This window comes from Scyliorhinus torazame, chromosome 12 (genome assembly GCF_047496885.1).
Source record: "Scyliorhinus torazame isolate Kashiwa2021f chromosome 12, sScyTor2.1, whole genome shotgun sequence".
NCBI lineage: Eukaryota > Metazoa > Chordata > Chondrichthyes > Carcharhiniformes > Scyliorhinidae > Scyliorhinus > Scyliorhinus torazame.
The window spans coordinates 198,851,249-198,859,838 of record NC_092718.1 but is presented as its reverse complement, the minus strand read 5'-3'; the positions used below and the strand labels follow the sequence as shown (position 1 = coordinate 198,859,838).

Below are 8,590 nucleotides of genomic sequence, written 5' to 3'. Positions count from 1 at the left end.
CCCACCCCCCTCTCCCTCACCCCCTCTCCCTCTCCCCCCCCCCCCTCTCCCCCCCCCCCCCCCCCTCTCTCACCCCCCCCCCCACTCCTCTCCCCCCCCCCCCACTCCCACCCCCCCCCCCCACTCACCCCCCCCCCACCCCCCCCCCTCAACCCCCCCCCCCTCTCTCCCCCCCCCACACTCTCCCCCCCCCCACCCCCCCCTCACCCCCCCCCCCCTCTCTCCCCCCCCCCTCTCTCCCCCCCCCCCTCTCTCACCCCCCCCCCCCTCTCTCCCCCCCCCCCCACTCCCCCCCCCCTCTCTCCCCCCCCCCTCCTCACCCCCCCCCTCTCTCCCCCCCCCCACTCTCTCCCCCCCCCCCCTCTCTCCCCCCCCACTCTCCCCCCCCCCCCTCTCTCCCCCCCCCCCTCTCTCTCCCCCCCCCCCTCTCTCCCCCCCCCTCTCTCTCCCCCCCTCCTCTCTCCCCCCTCTCCCCCCCACTCTCTCTCCCCCCCCTCTCTCTCTCTCCCCCCTCTCTCTCTCCCCCCCTCTCTCTCTCCCCCCCTCTCTCTCTCCCCCCCCTCTCTCTCTCCCCCCCCTCTCTCTCTCCCCCCCTCTCTCTCTCCCCCCCTCTCTCTCTCCCCCCTCTCTCTCTCCCCCCTCTCTCTCCCCCCTCTCTCTCTCCCCCCCCTCTCTCTCTCCCCCCCTCTCTCTCTCCCCCCCCTCTCTCTTCCCCCCCCTCTCTCTTCCCCCCCCCTCTCTCTTCCCCCCCTCTCTCTTCCCCCCCCTCTCTCTTCCCCCCCCTCTCTCTTCCCCCCCTCTCTCTTCCCCCCCCTCTCTCTTCCCCCCCCCTCTCTCTTCCCCCCCCCTCTCTCTTCCCCCCCCCTCTCTCTTCCCCCCCCTCTCTCTTCCCCCCCCTCTCTCTTCCCCCCCTCTCTCTTCCCCCCCCTCTCTCTTCCCCCCCCTCTCTCTCTCCCCCCCCTTCTCTCTCCCCCCCCTCTCTCTCCCCCCCCCTCTCTCTCCTCTCTCCCCCCCCCTCTCTCTCCCCCCCCCCTCTCTCTCCCCCCCCCCTCTCTCTCCCCCCCCCCTCTCTCTCCCCCCCCCCTCTCTCTCCCCCCCCCCTCTCTCTCCCCCCCCCCTCTCTCCCCCCCCTCTCTCCCCCCCCTCTCTCCCCCCCCCTCTCTCTCCTCCCCCCCCTCTCTCCCCCCCCCCTCTCTCCCCCCCCCTCTCTCTCCCCCCCCCTCTCTCCCCCCCCTCTCTCCCCCCCCTCTCTCCCCCCTCTCTCTCTCTCTTCTCTCTCTCTCTCTTCCCCCCCCTCTCTCTCTCTCTTCCCCCCCCCCTCTCTCTCTCTCTCTTCCCCCCTCCCTCTCTCTCTTCCCCCCCTCTCTCTCTTCCCCCCCTCTCTCTTCCCCCCCCCCTCTCTCTCTCTTTCCCCCCCCCTCTCTCTCTCTCTCTCTTCCCCCCCCCCCTCTCTCTCTCTTCCCCCCCCCCCTCTCTCTCTCTTCCCCCCTCTCTCTCTCTCTTCCCCCCCCCTCTCTCTCTCTCTCTTCCCACCCCCAAGATTTGAAGCGAAATGTGTATATAGGTTTTTCTTTGGCGGGGAGGTTAGGGTGGGGGGGTGGGCTCACTATTTGGCAGGTGCAGTGTGCGGCACAGACTCCGCTTGCAACGTGGGAAAGTCTAAATGAGGGTGGGGAGGGTCTGCTTACACTGGCCAGTGCCGAACACTTTTTTTTTTCCCCCTCCCTCTCCTATCTCGAAACTCGTGAGTCGTGGCCAATAAACACACTGGACAGAATTATTCTGGATGATCTTAAAAATATAGTCAAAGAACGCTGGTGGAACCGCGCAGCGTTTTGTTTTTGAGATCCTAAGCATTTAGGTGAAGGATGGCAAAAATGCGTAAGTACTCGCGAAATAACCTGATATGACTTGTTTGACTTCCATTGTTTCGGGATTGATTTCAAATTTCTTTTTTTAAAAAAATATTTCTTCGCCGGATTTAACTCCTGGTATTTAGTCTAATCGTATATCGGTCACGGTTCAATTTTGCACATTTAAAAATGCAGTTCATTATTGCAACAATGCTGCGTTCAAGTTTGTGAGCAGTATAATATAATTATCGGCATACTTTCAAAAATATCTGAGAAGGCGAGTGCCCAGAAATATTAATCCATGCCATTCTCAAATTTCCGTTCCAAGGTAATCTGTGTGCATTGCACACTAATATTTAATGTGCTGCAGATTATTCATCTGAATTCCAGCAGCAGCAGTTTTGGTGGCTGGGTTGGTGCGATACTGAAGACTTGCCGGGAATCAAAACATTTACTCTACAGGTTTTTCCATATTGGTACTTTCTTAAAATTTCCTTTACGGGTCATCTAATGAGGATTGCAGATCTCTAACTGATATGAACGGAATCTTGTATGATTCTCCTTGGAGTGCCCTATTTGGTATATGGTTTTCACTTGTGCTCGCAGGGTCTTCCTGATTCCTTTCAAATTTTTGAATGTCTACTCCAGGCAGCTGAAAGAAATGGGCTGTGCGCCTCAGCCCATCTGCTGCTAGAACCCTCATCCATGCCTTTGCCACCTCCTGACATAACAATTTCAAGGCATGTCTGGTTGGCCTCCCTTCTTGAACTTGGAAGTGATCCAAAACTTTGCCCGTGTCTTAATTTGTACCAAGTACTGTTCACTTCATCACCCCCCATTTGCTGACCCACAATGGTTGGGCATTAAGCTTCGATCTTGAAAATGACATCCTTGTTAAAATTATTTTGTGTGCTTGATCCTCCTCCCAAACTCCTCAGACAATCTGGAATTACATACATATAAAATAGCAAGGAGGCCTTTCAGCCCTGCCATTCAATATGATTATGGCTGATCATCCAAGTTCAATACCCTGATTCTACGCCCCCCCCCCATAATCCCTTTAGCCCCAGCCCCAAGAACTAAATTTAATTCCTAATGGTAATCGCTCCATCCCATTTGGTCAGACCTTCAGTTGACATGGTCTTAAGCTCTGGAATTCTCTCCCTATGTATCTCTGCCTCTCTTCCTTGCCTCCATTTATTTATTTGCGCTTCAGTTTTTGATCTTCTGTACTCCTAATCAATGGTTGAGTAGCTTAAAAGATATTTAATACAGACGGCAGGCTAATGGTTCTTGATCTGTTTTCCATTAGATGTAATTCCTAGTTTCATTGAAGACCGTGAACAGGTCCAAATAGGTTTCTCATTTGTTCAGCTTGAAGTTTGCTCATTCTACTCAATAATTGCTTGAAGTAACACTTTTATTGCATCAATAGCTTTTCTGTAATAAAATTGTACTAAAGCATAGCATTTTCTTCAAATACAAAGGGTGGCACGGCCGCACAGTGGTTAGCACTGTTGCTTCACAGCGCCAGGGACCCGGGCTCGATTTCTGACGGATCACTGTCTGTGTGGACTCTGTACGTTTTCCCAGTCTCAGTGTGGGTTTCCTCTGGGCGCTCCAGTTTCTTCCCATAAGTCCCGAAGACGTGCTTGTTAGGTGAATGGGACATTCTGAATTCTCCCTCTGTGTAGCTGAACAGGTGCTGGAGTGTGGCGACTAGGGGATTTTCACAGTAACTTCACTGTAACTCACCCATAGTTACAATTAAGGGAAAACTAGGTAAGTGCAAAAGGCAGAAGGAACAAGTGCTGATAAGATGTGGTGTATCAAGTGGGCGGTGCTCACATTTTTTTCTTATTCGTTCACGGGACGTGGGCATCGACGGCTAGGCCAGCATTTGTTGCCTATCCCTGGTTGCCCTTGGGGCATTTGAGAGTCAACCACATTGCTGTGGGCCTGGGGTCGTGGGTGGGCATGGCAGATTTACTTCCCTAATGGACATTAGTGAACCAGATAGGTTGTTGCGACAATTGACAATGGTTTCATGGTCATCGTTAGTCTTTTGGTTCCGGATTTTTCTTGAATTCAAGTTTCATCATCTGCATTGGAGGGATTCTAACCCGGGAACCCAGAGCATTACCCTGGGTTTCTGGTTTACTAGTCCAGTGACAATACCACTGCCCCACCTTCTCCCCGCCTAGTCTAAACCACTAGTCGGGCTGAATGTATTGTTTCCTGATGTAGACTGTGTAATTCAAAGTAATTTAATTTCCTTTGAGACACCATGGGCTGGTGTCAGGGTTCTCCATTGCGCCGGCAGCCCGGGGATTTCCCAACGACGTGGGGCTGCCCACAATGGGAAACCCCACTGGTTGGCTGGCGAGATGGAGAATCCCGGGGGCGCGCCGCACATGAAACTTAGGACAGTATGGTAGCGCAGTGGCTAGTACTGTGGCCTCACCGCACCAGGGTCCCAGGTTCAATTCCCCACTGGGTCACTGTCTATGCGGAGTCTGCACGTTCTCCCCATGTCTGCGTGGGTTTCCTCCGGGTGCTCCAGTTTCCTCCCACGGTCCGGGGATGTGCAGGTTGGGTGGATTGGCCATACTAAATTTCCCTTGGTGTACAAAAAGGTGAGGCGTTATGGGGATAGGGTGGAAATGAGGGCTTAAGGGGTCGGTGCAGACTCGATGGGCCAAATGGCCTCCTTGTGCACTATGCTCTATTGCAGTGTTAATGTAAGCCTACCTGTGACACTAATAAAGATTATTATACTAATGTGTTTAATTTTCTACTGCTGAGTTCCTTTTGTAAATTATCTTTAAGAGTTGCTTTAATTCCTGCCTTTCTCAGGCTCTCCTGATTCATTTGTAGAATGTTTTAAATTCATATACTATATGTCCAATTTGTTAATAGATGAAAGATTAGATGAATAAATAGTCTCAATTGCATTTGATCTTGCAGGGAAGATTTTTAAACAGCATTCAAAAAATGTAATTATGTTTTTTGGCGTACTTGCCCATTATGGCTCAATTAGGCTATTCAGTCTTCGGAAAAAGAAAAATAATATCTCATTTTAGGTTAGCAAAATAACTATCCACTTGTGTTTTTTTGCATAAGCAATTCTACTGCCTACTTTGTTCTGTTAATTTCCTGGTACTAGAAGTCTCATGGTGGAGCAGTTTGATAGACTAATTTTGGATTAGAAAGGTGGTTTTGACCTCTGTATATTAAGTCGGCCAAAAATATTTTTGGCAGCTGTTATGCCAATTAGCCAATATAGTTAACTTAAAAATGCCTTGATTCTGAAGCGCGATGAAGCACTGCTTATCTTTGATTTTTTTTCAGTCAAAATTTTATTTGTAATGTTCTCATAGCAGTAATGCCCTCTTTAACACAGTTGCAGTTGTGCTGTTCAGAACAAAGATCATGAAATGAAAATCGCTTATTGTCGCGAGTAGGCTTCAATGAAGTTACTGTGAAAAGCCCCTAGTCGCCACATTCCGGCGCCTGTTCGGGGTGGCTGGTACAGTCATGAGTAAAGTGTTAGCTGTAATTACACTAGCCATTCAATTTTCATCAAGTTGCCTGTCTGTAGAGTTCTGCTTTTGCATGCTTTCTTTTCCTTATTTAAGAAAATAGCACCAGAGAATCTTCAGGAATTGAGTTGTGCAGCCCTGCATCAGTTGCTGGCTTCAATAAGCTTAAGCTTCTCTTAAAAGCAAGAGATTTTGGTCAGTTTTAAGTTTCCACTCCTAACATTTTATATTTCTGTGCAAAGTAATCCAAGTACTCTGTTTTTATGGACTCATCTGCTCCAGATCATCAAATGACCTGGTCCAGCATGGAGGAGAACTATTTGACAGTTCTCTGTTGAGGCAAAAGTTGAACGTTTGCTTTATACCAAAAGTGTTTTTACATTTTTAACGTATATACCTAAAATTAAGTTATTGAAATTGTATGTACTCTGCCCGATCTTCTTCCCCCTTGAAGTCACATTAATGTGGCAGAAAGAAAGCTTTATTCAGCAACTGTTTCACACTGTACCTGATCAACTGTTTGAAAGGGGCACAACATCTACCCTCTTTCAAGTAGGGACAAATTAATGAAAATTACATATTTTGGCCAAACCGTTGCTATTAGTGCCTCAATCTTCCAAGGTGGTATTTTTCGTTATGTGCTGCACTCCCTGGGGAGTCTGTAGCACTCATAAATCCATAACATTCCTAAGCTGCTGCGTGAAATAAGGATCTGTTAATGGCCAGTGGGGAAAATATTAATGACTGAATAATGGTTCATCAGAGCTTGCCAATGGCTACTAAACTTTGTACATGGCAGGCTGTCATAGGTTTAAAAATGTGAAATTTTTAATGTCCAAAGTTGGAATGTTTTGAATAAGTTTCCTTTCGGCCCAAAATGAGCAATGTCCTTCGCTGTCCCACTGATTTTTCCTATGCACCAGCTGCCAATGTTGATTGTCTAGGCAATGCTGCTAAATTGTGGACTGCAATTAGACTGTCCAAATTTGTTGTATAAGTATTGCCACCATTAGAGAATACTTTATATGAGCCTGCGGTCCCATAGATGAATGTATTGTGTACAACCTGCATCATCCAGTCCATTCAAATCATAATTTAAGCTTATTTCAGCTCATTAAAAATCTATTCCTGTGATCTAAATTCTTCATTACTAGACTGCATCATATTTTCATAACATGTTCTTTTTGTTAAGATTTGTATACTGAGAAGATGAGCTACTATTTTGACAACTAAATCACCATTAAGTTTGGTCTCTTAATGAAAAGATAGAGAAAATCATTTCAGTTTATTAAATGCACTTGGATTTTCAGGTGAACCTAATTGCTTCGCTGATAATTATTTCTAAAGTTTAGTTTCTGCTGTGTATATAGGGTGTTACAAAGGAGATCAACGACTAGTTAGTACGGCACTGAAGTATCAACGTTGGTGTTTACTGTGGCCTGAACTCCAAGTTCAATGGCAACACTTATCTCTGAGCCAAGCTGACTATGTTGGAGCTAACAAAAGGGCAAAAAATAAAAGGCAGCTTCCTTAGTCAATGTGCTTCCATCATCTCTTTGCCTGTTTCTCCAGTGCAGTCATATTCAAACAATAAATCTCCTTTGCAACTCCATTCTGGTTCCTACTTATTTTAAATCTTGTTCTCCATGTCTATACGTATGTTTTTTAATGCATTTGTGGGATATGGGCATTGCTGGCTAGGCCAGTATTTATTGCCCATCCCTAGTTGCTCGAGATGTTGAGCTGCCCTCTTGAACCGCTGCAGCCCTGAGGTGCAGTATATCCACAGTCCTGTTAGGGAGGCGTTCCAGAATTTTGACCCAGTAATGGGAGAAAGAATGGTGATATATTTGCAAGTCGGGTTGGTGAATACCTTGGAGGTGAGCGTCTGGTGATGGTGCTCCCAGGTAACTGCTACTCTTGTCCATTTTAGATGGTAGGTGTTGTGGGTTTGGAAGATGCTGTCTAAGGAGCCTTTTGAGTTCCTGCAGTGCATCATGTAGATGGTACACGCTGCTGCTGTTTGTCAGTGGTGGAGGCAGTGAAGGGGTACCAATCAACAGGCTGCTTTGCTCTGGATCATGTCAAACATCTTATGTTGGAGCTGCACTCATCCTGGCAAGTGGGAAGTATTCCATCACACTTGTGCCTTGTAGATGATGGACAGGCTTTGGGGAGTCAGGAATTACATGCAGGATTCTGAGCCTCTGACCTATTGTAGCCACAGTCTTTATTTTTCCCCCAATTAAGGGGCAATTTAGTGTGGCCAATCCACCAACCTGCACATCTTGTTTGTGAGGGTGAGACCAACGCAGACACAAGGAGAATGTGCAAATTCCACACTGACATTGATCCAGGGCTGGGATCGAACCCGGATCCTCCATGCCATGAGGCAGCAATGCTAACCACAGTGCCGCCCACCACAGTATTTATATGGCTAGTTCAGTTTCTGGTCAATTTTGGGCTTCCTCTAATCAGCAGGAGTCTAGACCAGAGCCAGGGCAATCCTGATTTTAAATCTTGTGACATTTTGAGAGATGCACCTCTGCAGTCGGGCAACCCAGGGAAGATATGTGCATACAAGATTATCCTGTCTCTTACTTTTGGAGAAATGGTTTTCCAACTTCCACCAATAATGTAATCTTTTAATGATTCATCTTGATGAATAAAGCAAGCATTTTTGCTCCCTTTCCCCTGCTCGTACCCTGACTGGTGTATATTTCTCGACTTTAATCCTGAGTGAACATTTTTTTTGTATAGCTAAGATCAGTCCATCCAAGGGGAGGTAGTGGCGTAGTGGTATTGTCACTGGACTAGTAATCCAGAGACTCCCAGAGTCATACTCTGGGGACCAGAGTTCGAATCCCGCCATGGCAGATGGTCAAATTCAACTTTAGCCCTGGAATTAAAAGCGTAATGCCAGACCCACTGCAATGTGGTTGACTTTTAAATGCCCTTGGGGATGGACGATAAATGCCGGCTCAGCATTGTACAACTTTTTTTTTTTTTAATCAATTTTTGAGCATGCTGTTATTAGGTCTTAGTTTTAGTGACCTATAGTCAGTGTGGTAGAACATGGTCACCAGTTGCTTTGTCAAAAGCCAATTATTTAGCTGTGTTTCATGACTTTGTTGAGGTTCTTCCATAGTATTGATTTTTTACCAATTTAACAAGACCGGTAGATCTTCAATAATG

The 8,590-nt window shown here is 47.7% G+C and overlaps 1 protein-coding gene across 1 annotated transcript in view; it reads left to right on the top strand.

Moving 5' to 3' along the window:
* nufip2 (nuclear FMR1 interacting protein 2) overlaps positions 1-8,590 on the top strand; it is a 40,437-nt gene that overhangs the window by 989 nt on the left and 30,858 nt on the right. The gene's annotated exons all lie outside the window — the stretch shown is intronic.